Here is a 14,058-nt window from a genome sequence, read left to right on the forward strand (position 1 = left end):
AATATTTTTCTTATGTTTGTAAATATTTTATTATTTTTTGTAACTTAGTTCTTTTTTATTTTTTGTACTTTAGCTAGTTTATTTAATTGTATTTATTTGTAGGAATTGTGTTTAATTAATTTATTGATAGTGTAGTGTTAGGTTAATTGTAGGTAATTGTAGTTAGTTTATTTAATTAATTTATTGATAGGGTAGTGTTAGGTTTAATTATATCTTAGGTTAGGATTTATTTTACAGGTAAATTTGTTATTATTTTAACTAGGTAACTATTAAATAGTTCTTAACTATTTAATAGCTATTGTACCTGGTTAAAATAATTAAAAAGTTGCCTGTAAAATAAATATTAATCCTAAAATAGCTATAATATAATTATAATTTATATTGTAGCTATATTAGGATTTATTTTACAGGTAAGTATTTAGCTTTAAATAGGAATAAGTTATTTAATAAGAGTTAATTTATTTAGTTAGATGTAAATTATATTTAAGTTAGGGGGGTGTTAGTATTAGGGTTAGACTTAGCTTTAGGGGTTAATACATTTATTATAGTAGCGGTGAGGTCCGCTCGGCAGATTAGGGGTTAATAATTGAAGGTAGGTGTCGGCGATGTTAGGGAGGGCAGATTAGGGGTTAATACTATTTATGATAGGGTTAGTGAGGCGGATTAGGGGTTAATAACTTTATTATAGTAGCGCTCAGGTCCGCTCGGCAGATTAGGAGTTAATAAGTGTAGGCAGGTGTCGGCGACGTTGAGGGGGGCAGATTAGGGGTTAATAAATATAATATAGGGGTCGGCGATGTTAGGGCAGCAGATTAGGGGTACATAGGGATAATGTAAGTTGCGGCGGTTTACGGAGCGGAAGATTAGGGGTTAATAATATAATGCAGGGGTCAGCGATAGCGGGGGCAGAAGATTAGGGGTTAATAAGTGTAAGGGTAGGGGTGTTTAGACTCGGGGTACATGTTAGAGTGTTAGGTGCAGACGTAGGAAGTGTTTCCCCATAGAAAACAATGGGGCTGCGTTAGGAGCTGAACGCTGCTTTTTTGCAGGTGTTAGGTTTTTTTTCAGCTCAAACAGCCCCATTGTTTTCTATGGGAGAATCGTGCACGAGCACGTTTTTGAGGCCGGCCGCGTCCGTAAGCAACTCTGGTATCGAGAGTTGCATTTGCGGTAAAAATGCTCTACGCTCCTTTTTTGGAGCCTAACGCAGCATTTGTTTAAACTCTCGATACCAGAGTTAAATTTATGGTGCGGCCAGAAAAAAGCCCGCGGAGCGTTAACAGCCCTTTTACCGCCAAACTCCAAATCTAGGCCTTAGACTCTTAACAGAATGAAGGCTTATTATGGGCTATACACTGGTTGACACTCTTATGGGCTAAATCGATTGCTTTATTTAAGTTTTTTATGAAATCTAGAGGTGATTTATAAAACTTTTATTGTGGGGGAACGTTTTTAGGCGCCAGGCAGTTGTTTAGACACCTTTCCAGTCAGGAAGGGCCTTTCACTATAGTAGGCAGAGCCTAATTTTCGCGCCATAATTGCGCAGTTTCTTTTGGATGCAGTGCATGCAGCTGCATGTGAGAGGGTCTGGTGATCATTGAAAACGTTCCTGGAAGGCTTAATTTGGTATCGGATAACTCCTAAGGACAGGTGAAGTCGCAGCAAACGCTGTGGCTGGGACTGTAGTGGGGTTAAAAATTGTTATTTAAGAGGTTAAAAGCTTGAAAATTGGGGTGCAATACTTTTAAGGCATTAAGACACTGTGGTGAAAATTTGGTAAAGATTGGATATTTCCTTCATAGTTTTTCACACATTCAGAAAGTGTGCTCTGTTTAACATTTAAAGAGACAGTAATGGTTTTGTTTTAAAACGGTTTTTTTTTGCATTATTAGCCTGTTTAAGCCTGTCTAACATGTCTGTACCTTCAGATAGAACATGTTCTGTATGTATGGAGGCCAAGGTGGTCCCCCCTTCAAATGTATGTGATAATTGTGCCATAGCGTCCAGACAAAGTAAGGACAGTACTGTCACATATTTAATAAGGTTGCCCAAGATGATTCCTCAAATGAAGGTAGTGGGGATAGTTCATCATCCTCTCCTTCTGTGTCAACACCAGTTATGCCCGCACAGGCGACCCCTAGTACATCTAGCGCGCCAATGCTTGTTACTATGCAACAATTAACGGCAGTAATGGATAATTCCATAGCTAATATTTTATCCAAAATGCCAGCATTTCAGAGAAAGCGTGATTGCTCAGTTTTAAATACAGTGGAGCAAGAAGGCGCTGACGATAGTTTATCTGTCATACCCTCACACCAGTCAGAAGTGGCAGTGAGGGAGGGTTTGTCGGAGGGAGAACTTTCAGATTCAGGAAGAATCTCTCAACAGGCAGAACCTGACGTTGTGACGTTTAAATTTAAGTTAGAGCATCTCCGCGCATTACTTAAGGAGGTGCTATCTACTCTGGATGATTGTGACTCTTTGGTCATTCCAGAAAAATTGTGCAAGATGGACGAATTCTTAGAGGTCCCGGTGCACCCTGATGCCTTCCCGATCCCTAAAAGGGTGGCGGACATAGTGAATAAGGAGTGGGAGAGACCAGGCATACCCTTTGTCCCACCTCCTATATTTAAGAAATTGTTCCCCATGGTCGACCCAAGGAAGGACACATGGCAGACAGTCCCTAAGGTTGAGGGGGCAGTTTCTACCCTAGCTAAGCGCACGACTATCCCCATTGAGGACAATTGTGCTTTCAAAGATCCTATGGATAAAAAATTGGAGGGTTTGCTTAAAAAGATTTTTGTGCAGCAAGGTTACCTCCTCCAACCAATTTCGTGCATTATTCCTGTCACTACGGCGGCGTGTTTCTGGTTCGATGAACTAGAAAAGTCGCTTAACATGGAGACTCCATATGAGGAAGTCATGGACAGAATTCACGCACTTAAGTTAGCTAATTCCTTTATTTTAGATGCCGCTTTGCAATTAGCGAGATTAGCGGCGAAAAATTCAGGGTTTGCAATTGTGGCGCGCAGAGCGCTCTGGCTAAAGTCTTGGTCGGCGGATGTATCTTCCAAGACAAAATTGCTTAATATCCCTTTCAAAGGTAAGACCCTTTTTGGGCCGGAATTGAAAGAAATTATTTCAGACATCACTTGGGGAAAGGGCCATGCCCTCCCACAGGATAGGCCTTTCAAGGCTAAGAATAAGTCCAATTTTCGTTCCTTTCGCAATTTCAGGAACGGAACGGCTTCTAACTCGGCAGCCTCTAGACAAGAGGGTAACGCTTCCCAGACTAAACCAGCTTGGAAACCAATGCAAGGCTGGAACAAGGGTAAACAGGCCTTTACTTTACTCTTTGCTCAGGCTTGGGCAAGAGATGTTCCGGATCCCTGGGCACTAGAAATAGTCTCTCAGGGTTATCTTCTAGAATTCAAGGAACTACCCCCAAGGGGAAGGTTCCACATGTCTCTCTTATCTTCAAACCAAATAAAGAGACAGGCATTCTTACATTGTGTAGAAGACCTGTTAAAGATGGGAGTGATACACTCAGTTCCAGCTGTGGAACAAGGTCAGGGGTTTTACTCAAACCTGTTTGTAGTCCCCAAAAAAGAGGGAACTTTCAGACCAATTCTGGATTTAAAAATTCTAAACAAATTGCTCAGAATTCCATCGTTCAAAATGGAAACCATTCGAACAATTTTACCTACAATCCAGGAGGGTCAATATATGACTACCGTGGATTTAAAGGATGCGTACCTACATATTCCTATCCACAAAGATCATCATCAGTTCCTAAGGTTCGCCTTTCTGGACAAACATTATCAGTTTGTGGCTCTTCCATTCGGTTTAGCCAATGCTCCCAGAATTTTCACAAAGGTGCTAGGGTCCCTTCTGGCGGTTCTAAGACCGAGGGGCATTGCAGTGGCACCTTATCTAGACGACATTCTAATTCAAGCGTCGTCTCTTTCCAAGGCAAAGGCTCATGCAGACATTGTTCTAGCCTTTCTCAGATCTCACGGGTGGAAGGTGAACGTAGAAAAGAGTTCCCTGTCTCCGTCAACAAGAGTTCCCTTTTTGGGAACAATAATAGATTCTTTAGAAATGAAGATCTTCCTGACAGAAGTCAGAAAGTCAAAGCTTCTAAACGCTTGTCAAGTTCTTCACTCTATTCTGCAGCCTTCCATAGCTCAGTGCATGGAAGTAGTAGGGTTGATGGTTGCAGCAATGGACATAGTTCCTTTTGCTCGAATTCATCTAAGACCATTACAACTGTGCATGCTCAATCAGTGGAATGGGGACTATGCAGACTTGTCTCCAAAGATTCAAGTAGACCAGATGACCAGAGACTCACTCCGTTGGTGGTTGACCCAGGATCACCTGTCACAGGGAATGAGTTTCCGCAGACCAGAGTGGGTCATTGTCACGACCGACGCCAGTCTATTAGGCTGGGGCGCGGTCTGGGATTCCCTGAAAACTCAGGGTCTATGGTCTCGGGAAGAGTCTCTTCTCCCGATAAACATCCTGGAACTGAGAGCGATATTCAATGCTCTCCGGGCTTGGCCTCAACTAGCGAAGGCCGGATTCTTAAGATTCCAGTCAGACAACATGACGACTGTAGCTTACATTAACCATCAGGGAGGAACAAAGAGTTCCTTGGCGATGAGAGAGGTATCCAAGATCATCAAATGGGCGGAGGATCACTCCTGCCATCTATCTGCAATTCACATCCCAGGGGTAGACAACTGGGAGGCGGATTATCTGAGTCGTCAGACTTTCCATCCGGGGGAGTGGGAACTCCACCCGGAGGTATTTGCCCAGTTGACTCAATTATGGGGCATTCCAGACATGGATCTGATGGGGTCTCGTCAGAACTTCAAGGTTCCTTGCTACGGGTCCAGATCCAGGGATCCCAAGTCGACTCTAGTGGATGCATTAGTGGCGCCTTGGTCGTTCAACCTAGCTTTTGTGTTTCCACCGTTCCCTCTCCTTTACAGGATCGTAGCCAGGATCAAACAGGAGAAGGCCTCGGTGATTCTGATAGCTCCTGCATGGCCACGCAGGACTTGGTATGCAGAGCTGGTGAATATGCCATCGGCTCCACCATGGAAGCTACCTTTGAGACAGGATCTTCTAGTACAAGGTCCATTCGAACATCCAAATCTAGTCTCTCTGCAGCTGACTGCTTGGAAATTGAGCGCTTGATTTTATCCAAGCGTGGGTTTTCAAATTCAGTGATAAATACTCTGGTCCAAGCCAGAAAACCTGTGACTTGAAAGATTTACCATAAAATATGGAAAAAATATATCTGTTGGTGTGAATCCAAGGGATTCTCCTGGAGTAAGATTAAAATTCCTAAGATCCTCTCCTTTCTCCAAGAAGGTTTGGATAAGGGATTCTCAGCGAGTTCTCTAAAAGGACAGATTTCTGCTTTATCTGTCTTGTTACACAAACAACTGGCAGCTGTGCCAGATGTACAAGCTTTTGTACAGGCTTTGGTCAGAATCAAGCCTGTTTACAGACCCATGACTCCTCCTTGGAGTCTAAATTTAGTTCTTTCAGTTCTTCAAGGGGTTCCGTTTGAACCTTTGCATTCCATAGATATCAAGTTACTATCTTGGAAAGTTCTGTTTTTGGTTGCTATTTCTTCTGCTAGAAGAGTTTCTGAATTATCTGCTTTGCAGTGTAATCCACCCTATCTGGTGTTCCATTCAGATAAGGTCGTTTTGCGTACTATGCCTGGTTTTCTTCCGAAAGTTGTTTCCAACAGGAATATGAACCAGGAAATAGTTGTTCCTTCTCTGTGTCCGAATCCAGTTTCAAAGAAGGAACGTTTGTTGCACAATTTAGATGTAGTTCGTGCTTTAAAGTTCTATTTAGAAGCAACTAAGGATTTTAGACAAACCTCATCTTTGTTTGTCGTTTACTCTGGTAAGAGGAGAGGACAAAAAGCTACTGCTACCTCTCTTTCTTTCTGGCTGAAAAGCATTATCCGATTGGCTTATGAGACTGCCGGACGGCAGCCTCCTGAACGAATCACAGCTCACTCCACTAGGGCTGTGGCTTCCACATGGGCCTTCAAGAACGAGGCTTCTGTTGATCAGATATGTAAGGCAGCGACTTGGTCTTCTCTGCACACTTTTGCCAAATTCTACAAATTTGATACTTTTGCTTCTTCGGAGGTTGTTTTTGGGAGAAAGGTTTTGCAAGCCGTGGTGCCTTCCGTTTAGGTAACCTGATTTGCTCCCTCCCTTCATCCGTGTCCTAAAGCTTTGGTATTGGTTCCCACAAGTAATGGATGACGCCGTGGACCGGACACACCAATGTTGGAGAAAACAGAATTTATGCTTACCAGATAAATTAATTTCTCCAACGGTGTGTCCGGTCCACGGCCCGCCCTGGTTTTTTAATCAGGTTTGAAAAATGTCTTTCTCTATACACTACAGTCACCACGGCACCCTATAGTTTCTCCTTTTTTTCTCCTAACCGTCGGTCAAATGACTGGGGGGCGGAGCCTGAGGAGGGGCTATATGGACAGCTTTTGCTGTGCTCTTTGCCATTTCCTGTTGGGGAAGAGAATATTCCCACAAGTAATGGATGACGCCGTGGACCGGACACACCGTTGGAGAAAGTAATTTATCAGGTAAGCATAAATTCTGTTTTTTTACGTCACTTTTAGTCTTATCCAGTGCCAACATGCTCAAACATGGTCTGGTCTGATGCAAAAGTTGGTGTTTCCCAGAGGCTAGTGGAGTTATCTTATCTTTTACTGAAAATATTAAAATCAAGGATTGTCTAAAGCATGGTGGGCTTTTGTTCTGAAATGCTAGCATACTCCCAGCCTGATATTTCTAGAGAATGACTCACAAACTTTTGGGGACAGACTTGATGAAATTTGTGCAACATTTTTTTGGTTTAATTTATATATTTGGGTCACCGAGAGGACTCCACTAAAATTAAACAATCAAATAAAAATGCAAATTTGGAACTAAAATACATATAGTCAACATTACCCAATGCATGTTACAATATAATTTATACTCAAGGAAAGTTACCATGGGGAATTTAATAAGTTATAACAGTATATTTGTGTGTCTCGCTAAGCAGTGGGCTTCGACTCTTCTGGGTGTCTGTCCAGACATCATGGTTGAGAATCACTGCTAAAAAAAATTTTTTTTAAAAAAACATCTTTGAGTCCTAAAACGTGAGTGAATTTCTGCTAAATAAATGTGTCAACCCCTGCTCTTGGCCTGTGCTACTATGTACCAGATATGCTGTCTTTCAGCTGATGGGTCCTTTGTAGCCCATTGTACTTGGACACTCTGTTATGCCTTTTCTCTGGGCTGCTTCCGGGAGGTATTTAAGATAACTGCTCTTATCTGACAAGAAGTCCAAATACTTGTTTCAGTGTTTGATAAAATGGATTTACTGGATATCTAATGAAAATACAACTATAATGAAAATCTACAATTTAGTCTCTTCCTGTGGTAGTGTAGAATTTCAGAAGTCAGTAGACCTTAGCTTAAGCCTTTCAGAAGCAATCATTGCGCACAAGACCTCATCTTGAAGTTTTCAGATGCAGCGATTTCTCACAAGACCTCATCTTGAAGTTTTCAGATGCAGTGATTTATCGCAAGACCTCATCTTGAAGTTTTCAGATGCAGTGATTTCTCACAAGACCTCATCTTGAAGTTTTCAGATGCAGTGATTTCTCACAAGACCTCATCTTGACGTTTTCAGATGCAGTGATTTCTCACAAGACCTCAAATTGAAGCTTTTTTTTTTTTTTTTTTTTTGGTTTAATTTTTTTTTTTATTGAGAATCAATAAACAAACAAAGTCTCACATTTTCAGTTTTTAGTAAATGAGTGGGGGCACATAGGCCCCCTAATCCAAAAGGCACAAAAAGGATTAAATGGACATGCAGGTCCAAAGTGGTCTGTATAGAAAAGCAACAGTCTGTACATATTCCTTTCATCTTATCGGAAGGGAGATCAAAAACAGTAGGATTAAACCGATAAGGGTTGATACATTACGTTCAAGTTATAGTCATAGTGGGGGAAATGAGACCTAGGGGGGGAGGGGAAGGGGTGCAGCTTGGAGTCTTATTCTAGTTGTACCAGGGAATTCAGAAAAGGTGCGTTATAAACAATGAGCAGGCTAATTATATTGAATACTGGGAAGGAGGAGGGTCCTATAGTTGGTTAGGTGCTGTGTAGGAGTCCTAGGTTAGGGAATTTGGGTGCCAGAGTGTCTTATATTTATCTTTCCAGTCCATCCATCTAAGTTCAAACAAGTCAGATTTATTAAGCGAGTGGAATATGTCTTTTTCCATGGTGTAGAGGTATGCCATTGTGTTTAAGACTTCAGGCCATTTCAGGGGAGATTCCTTTTTCCAGGATCTAGCAATATTAGTTTTGATAGATAAAAAAATAAAATATATATATATATATATATATATATATATATATATATATATATATATACACATAGTAAACTATGTTGCATAGGAATGTTGTGTAAGCCTTAAGTGTAAGAGAGCTATAGCAGGTGTTCTTGGTACTTGACTCTTCATTTTAGAGAGACCTAAGAAACACGAATTCCAAATTGGTTTGACTTTTGGACATTCCCACCATATGTTGAGCAAGTCGCCTGAATGGTCACACTTTCGCCAGCAGAGAGAGGAAAATCCTGGGAACATTCTGGCAAGCCTTGTAGGGACATAGTACCAGTGTGATATAACTTTATAGTATGTCTCATACATAGTTACACAATGTAAAGTTTTCTAGGTTAGCGCAAGTGTTCGTTGCCATATATGAGATGGAGTAGTGATATTTAAGAGAGAATCCCATTTATAGAGATGACGTGCTAATGTAGGGGGGATGGTACCGGTAGTGTGTGGATAGTGGTTTATGTAGCCTATGGCCCCTTTGCCAGATGGACTCCCAGGGAGTAAGGGGACGAGAAGACTTGGAGACAAATCCCCAGCTTGTGAGGAAGCTCTTAATCCTAGTAAATTCAAAGCGGAGAAAGGGGGCAATATTAGTAGGGTTTTCTAACTGGTCTAGGGTAACAAAGTTATCCTGAGAGGTAGTTGACCAAAAGTAAGAGACTTGTTTGATACCTAAACTGACCCATTTATTTGGATGAGTTTCTGTTAAAGGGACAGTCTAGTATAAATTAAACTTTCATTATTCAGATAGGACTTTTAATTTTAATCAACTTTCCAATTTACTTTTATCATCAAATTAGCTTTTTTCTCTTGGTATTCTTAGTTTAAACTTAACATAGGTAGGCTCATGTGCTGATTTCTAAGCCTTTGAGGGCTTATCACATGCTTTTCAAATCTCTTTTCAACACAAAGAGACAGAAAGTACACGTGGGCCATATAGATAACACTGTGTTCAGGCACAGGGGGTTATTTAAGATTTAGCACAAAACAATGCTTAATTTACGACAATAGATAATAAACAGTCACAGTCATGTGATCAGGGGGCTGGAAGAAGTTTCTTAGATACAAGGTAATCACAGAGGTAAAAAGTATATTAATATAACTGTGTTGGTTATGCAAAACTGGGGACTGGGTTATAAAGGGATTATCTATCTTTTAAAACAATAACAATTCTATGGTAGACTGTCCCTTTAAGCCTGTGAGCAGTCCGGCTATAGAGGTGATGAGTGACAGGTGCGGGGCTACTAGAAAACGGTGATGAATCTTATCCCAGACGGATAGGCATTCGAGGACTAAAGTTTTGTGATTCCAAGAGTTTTTTGACAATGGGTTGTGGTCCAAATTAGGTCCCTGGGGTGGATTTTAAAGGGGAGTGAGGCTTGTTCAATGTCTCTCCACTTATCCCAGGATAGTCTTACACCCCATTGTGAGATGTGCGTAAGCATTGCACCTTCATAATATTTCACAACCAATGGGGAGGCCAGGCCTCCTAAGTCAATGAAATATTGTAAGGTTTTGTGGGCAATTCTGGGGGGTTTTGCCCTGCCAGATAAACCTGGAAAATTCGCTTTGGAATTGTAGTAGAATATATGTGGGGACCCTAAGTGAAAGGCATCAAAATAGATATGTGAGCCTGGGGAGGAAAGACATTTTAAGGAATGTAACTCGACCTATCCAAGAGATGGATTTGTGATTCCATTTCTGTTTCAAGGTTCTTAAGTCAGTTAATAAGGGGAGGTAATTGTCTTTAATTATCTGTGGTATGCTGTTAGACAGCCTAACACCCAGATGTGTGATATATTCATTTGTCCAAGTGAAATTATATGTTTCTATTAATTTGTGGATATAATCTCGGGTATAACCCCACCTGTATTACCTCAGTTTTAGTTGTATTAAGTTTGTAAAAGGATAAGTTACCGAATGTCTCAAGGATTTACATAAGTTTGGGGATGGTGCGTGCTGAGTCAGCTGAGAATATGGTGATATTGTCGGCGAATAGCGCAGTTTTATGCAACTTGCCGAATAGCGTAATTCCTTTTAACTTTTTCCCTTAAATGTATCTGCTCAGCTGGGGGATAGGGAGCAACCCTGTCTGGTTCCATTAGAAATCGCAAATGGTGATGATTGAAAACCTTTTACTTTTGCTGTTGGTGTGGAATATAGAGCTTGGATGGCGAGGAGAGTTTCTTTAGGGAATTAAAAGGCCTCTAGGGTTTCCCAAAGGTAGGCCCATCTGACTCGGTCAAATGCCTTCTCGGCATCTAGAGAGATAATCGAGAAGGGTTTATTCATTCTTGTGAATTCGCAAATTATAGGAATTCGGCGCCTGGTGTTATCTGGCTCTTCCCTGTTATGGATAAACCCTATTTGATCTGATTTTATTAAGCTAGGTAATAGTTTACAAATATGATTTGCCCAGATCTTAGAATAAATTTTAATGTCTAAATTAATCTATGAGATGGGCCTATAGTTGGAGCACAAGGATGGGTCCTTATTTGGTTTGGGAATCATAACAATGGTGGCATCGAAGAATTCCTTTTCAAAACTGCCTTCTTCCCGTGCCAGATCAAAGAATCTAAGAAGTAAGGGAGATAGTTCCTGTAGGTATGTCTTATAAAAATGGGCAGGGAATCCATCTGGCCCAGGGGCCTTAAAGGGCTTCAAGTTTTTTACAATCTGTTTAATTTCAAGTAAAGTAAAGGGGGCAGTGAGTGTATCTTGTTTCTCATTAGTTAGGGTCGGTAGGTTCAGTGAGTTTAGTAACGTGCGAATATTGTTTGGTGGAGTGGGGTTTGGACATTCTGTTTTTTTAATGTTATATAATTTTGAGTAGAACTCTGCAAAGCTGTCACCAATTTGTGATGGCGATCGGAAGGTCTTATGACCTTAGCAAATTTGGTGGCTAGTTTGATGGCGTAGTTTATTAGCTGACACACGCCTAGATTACAAGTTTTGCGCTATAGAGGGCGCGAAACGAACGCAACAAAAGTTGAGTTATTTCACCCTCCATAGCGCTGCCATTACAAGTTTCTGAAAAGCCTCCATGTGCGTGCGATATGGTGGCACAAAATCCAAGGGCTGAGAATACGTGCTCATGCACGTTTTCCCCATAGACATCAATGGGGAGAAGGTGTTAGAAAAAAAACTAACAGCTGAAGCACGGAATGAATAGCTCCGTAACGTAACCCCATTGATGTCTATTGGGAAAAAAAAGTTACGTTTAAACCTAACACCCTAACATAAACCCCAAGTCTAAACACCCCTAATCTGCCGCCCCCGACATCGCCACCACCTAAATAAAGTTATTAACCCCTAATCTGTCGCTCCCGTCATCACCACCACTAATAATTTATTAACCCCTATTCCGCCGGCCCCTGACATTGCCGCCACTTATAAAAGTTATTAACCCCTATTCCATCACTCCCCGACAACGCTGCCACTATAATAAATTCATTAACCCCTAAACCTCTGGCCTCCCCCATCACCGCCACTAAATAAACCTATTAGCCCCTAAACCGCCAGCACCCCACATCGCAAAAATGTAACTTTAACTATTAACCCCTAACCCTAACAACCCCCTAACTTTATATTAAAATTACAATATCCCTATCTTAAAATAAATAAAAACTTACCTGTAAAAAATAAAAAAAAAACTAAGTTTAAACTATAAATCAGAAGGGGTGTGTCCAGAGCGCCTAAATCAAGGCTAAGGTGACTTGAGAGTCTAACCGTGAATGTATAGTTTACACCAATAAGTAGTAAATGTATAGTATACCTGGATTAATCCTAGGTGAGTGGTGACTAGTGAGGTCACTTGAGATTCAATGTGGTGAGTAAACAATAGTATCAGTATACAATTAAAATGCAGTGTTATTAATACAAGTTAGCTAAAATCATGGATCCATGATGTTACTGACCAATATAAAAAATGAAACTAAAAAACAATAGCTGTTAGACCAGTATAAATGAAATAAAAACAATAGCTGTTGAATATAGAGGCTTCAGCAAACAGACAGATCAAATGTCTGATAGATTCTCAACTCTAAAAACACCACACCTCATAGGTGGGTGCTACTACAGGTTCTTCTATTGCTATACAATCTTCGGTTGCTACAAATCTTTCTATATGACAATGTGTCGTTCTTGTGAGTTAACCACTTGATTAAAAATGGTCTGTGTGTCAATGGGTGTACACAATTAAGTCGCTCCTCCAATTTAAAAGTCAGATTGTGCCTTTTAAGGTGCTCCTGTGTGAAACGATGTGTTTAATGGTGTCCAAAAATATAGTAGCAATGCACGTGCAAATACTTAAAAGAAATTGAAAAAATAAGAAAAATACAAAAAATGTAATCAAAATGTAAACAGTTCAAAAAGTGATCAAAAAAGTTAAGCACTGAAAAATAAGCCAGTGAAAAAAATAAAGGCAGTGATAGAGTTTGGGCTTTAGGTAAAAGAGCTGAATGCCCTTTTCAGGGCAATGTAAAAGAGCTGAATGCCCTTTTAGGGCAATGCCCATACAAATGCTCTTTTCAGGGCAATGGGTAGCTTTTGTTAGTTAGGTTTTTTATTTTGGGGGGTTGGTTGGGTGGTGTGTTTTACTGTTGTATTTTTTTCCAGGTAAAAGAGCTGATTTCTTTAGGCAATGCCCTACAAAAAGCCCTTTTAAGGGCTATTGGTAGTTTATTGTAGGCTATGGTTTTTTTTATTTGGAGGGGCTTTTTTATTTTTATGGGGCTATTAGATTAGGTGTAATTGTTTTTATTTTTGATAATTTTGTTTGTTATTTTTCGTAATTTAGTATTTTTTATTTTTTGTACATTTTTTTAGTAGTGGTAGGTTTTTTAAATGTGTAATATATTTTTTTTAATTGGTAGTTATTTTAATTTTAGTATAATAGTTCAGTATATTAGTTATGTTAGGTTAATTGTTAGTTTAAACTTAGTTTTTTTTTTATTTCACAGGTAAGTTTTTATTTATGTTAAAATAGGGTTATTGTAATTTTAATTTAAAGTTAGGGGGTGATAGGTTTAGGGTTTAATAGTTTAATTTATTAGTGGCGATGTGGGGGGGCTGGCGGTTTAGGGGTTAATAGGTTTATTTAGTAGTGGCGATGTGGGGGGCTGGCGGTTTAGGGGTTAATAGGTTTAGTTAGTGGTGGCGGGGAGCGGTGGAATAGGGGTTAATAACTTTATTATAGTGGCAGGGATGTGAGCGGGCGGCAGATTAGGGGTTAATAGGTTTAATATAGTGTTTGCAATGCGGGAGGGCCTCTGTTTAGGAGTCAATAGGTAGTTCATAGGTGTTAGTGTACTTTGTAACATTTTAGTTATGAGTTTTGTGAAACATTTTTGTTACACACAATCCATAACTACTGCTCTCAGATGGCGGTATGGATCGTGTCGGTATAGGTTGTAACACAAGCATTTTAGCCTTACCGCACAACCTGTAATACCGGCGTTATGGAAAACCCACGCAAAAACGTAATTTTTTTGTGTGGGATTGACGTTGCCTTACAGGCTAAAATGCTTGCGGTACAGCTATACCGACATGACTCGTAATGGCTGCGTTACTGTTTTTATGCTGAAAAGGCCATTTTTTCAGCGTTAAAAC

At 40.3% G+C, this 14,058-nt stretch overlaps 1 protein-coding gene across 2 annotated transcripts in view; it reads left to right on the forward strand.

Moving 5' to 3' along the window:
- The window catches only part of SLC39A11 (solute carrier family 39 member 11), a 1,247,462-nt gene that overhangs the window by 1,206,530 nt on the left and 26,874 nt on the right, over positions 1 to 14,058 (forward strand). The window lies entirely within an intron of this gene.

The sequence above is a fragment of the Bombina bombina genome, chromosome 1 (genome assembly GCF_027579735.1).
Source record: "Bombina bombina isolate aBomBom1 chromosome 1, aBomBom1.pri, whole genome shotgun sequence".
Taxonomy (NCBI): domain Eukaryota; kingdom Metazoa; phylum Chordata; class Amphibia; order Anura; family Bombinatoridae; genus Bombina; species Bombina bombina.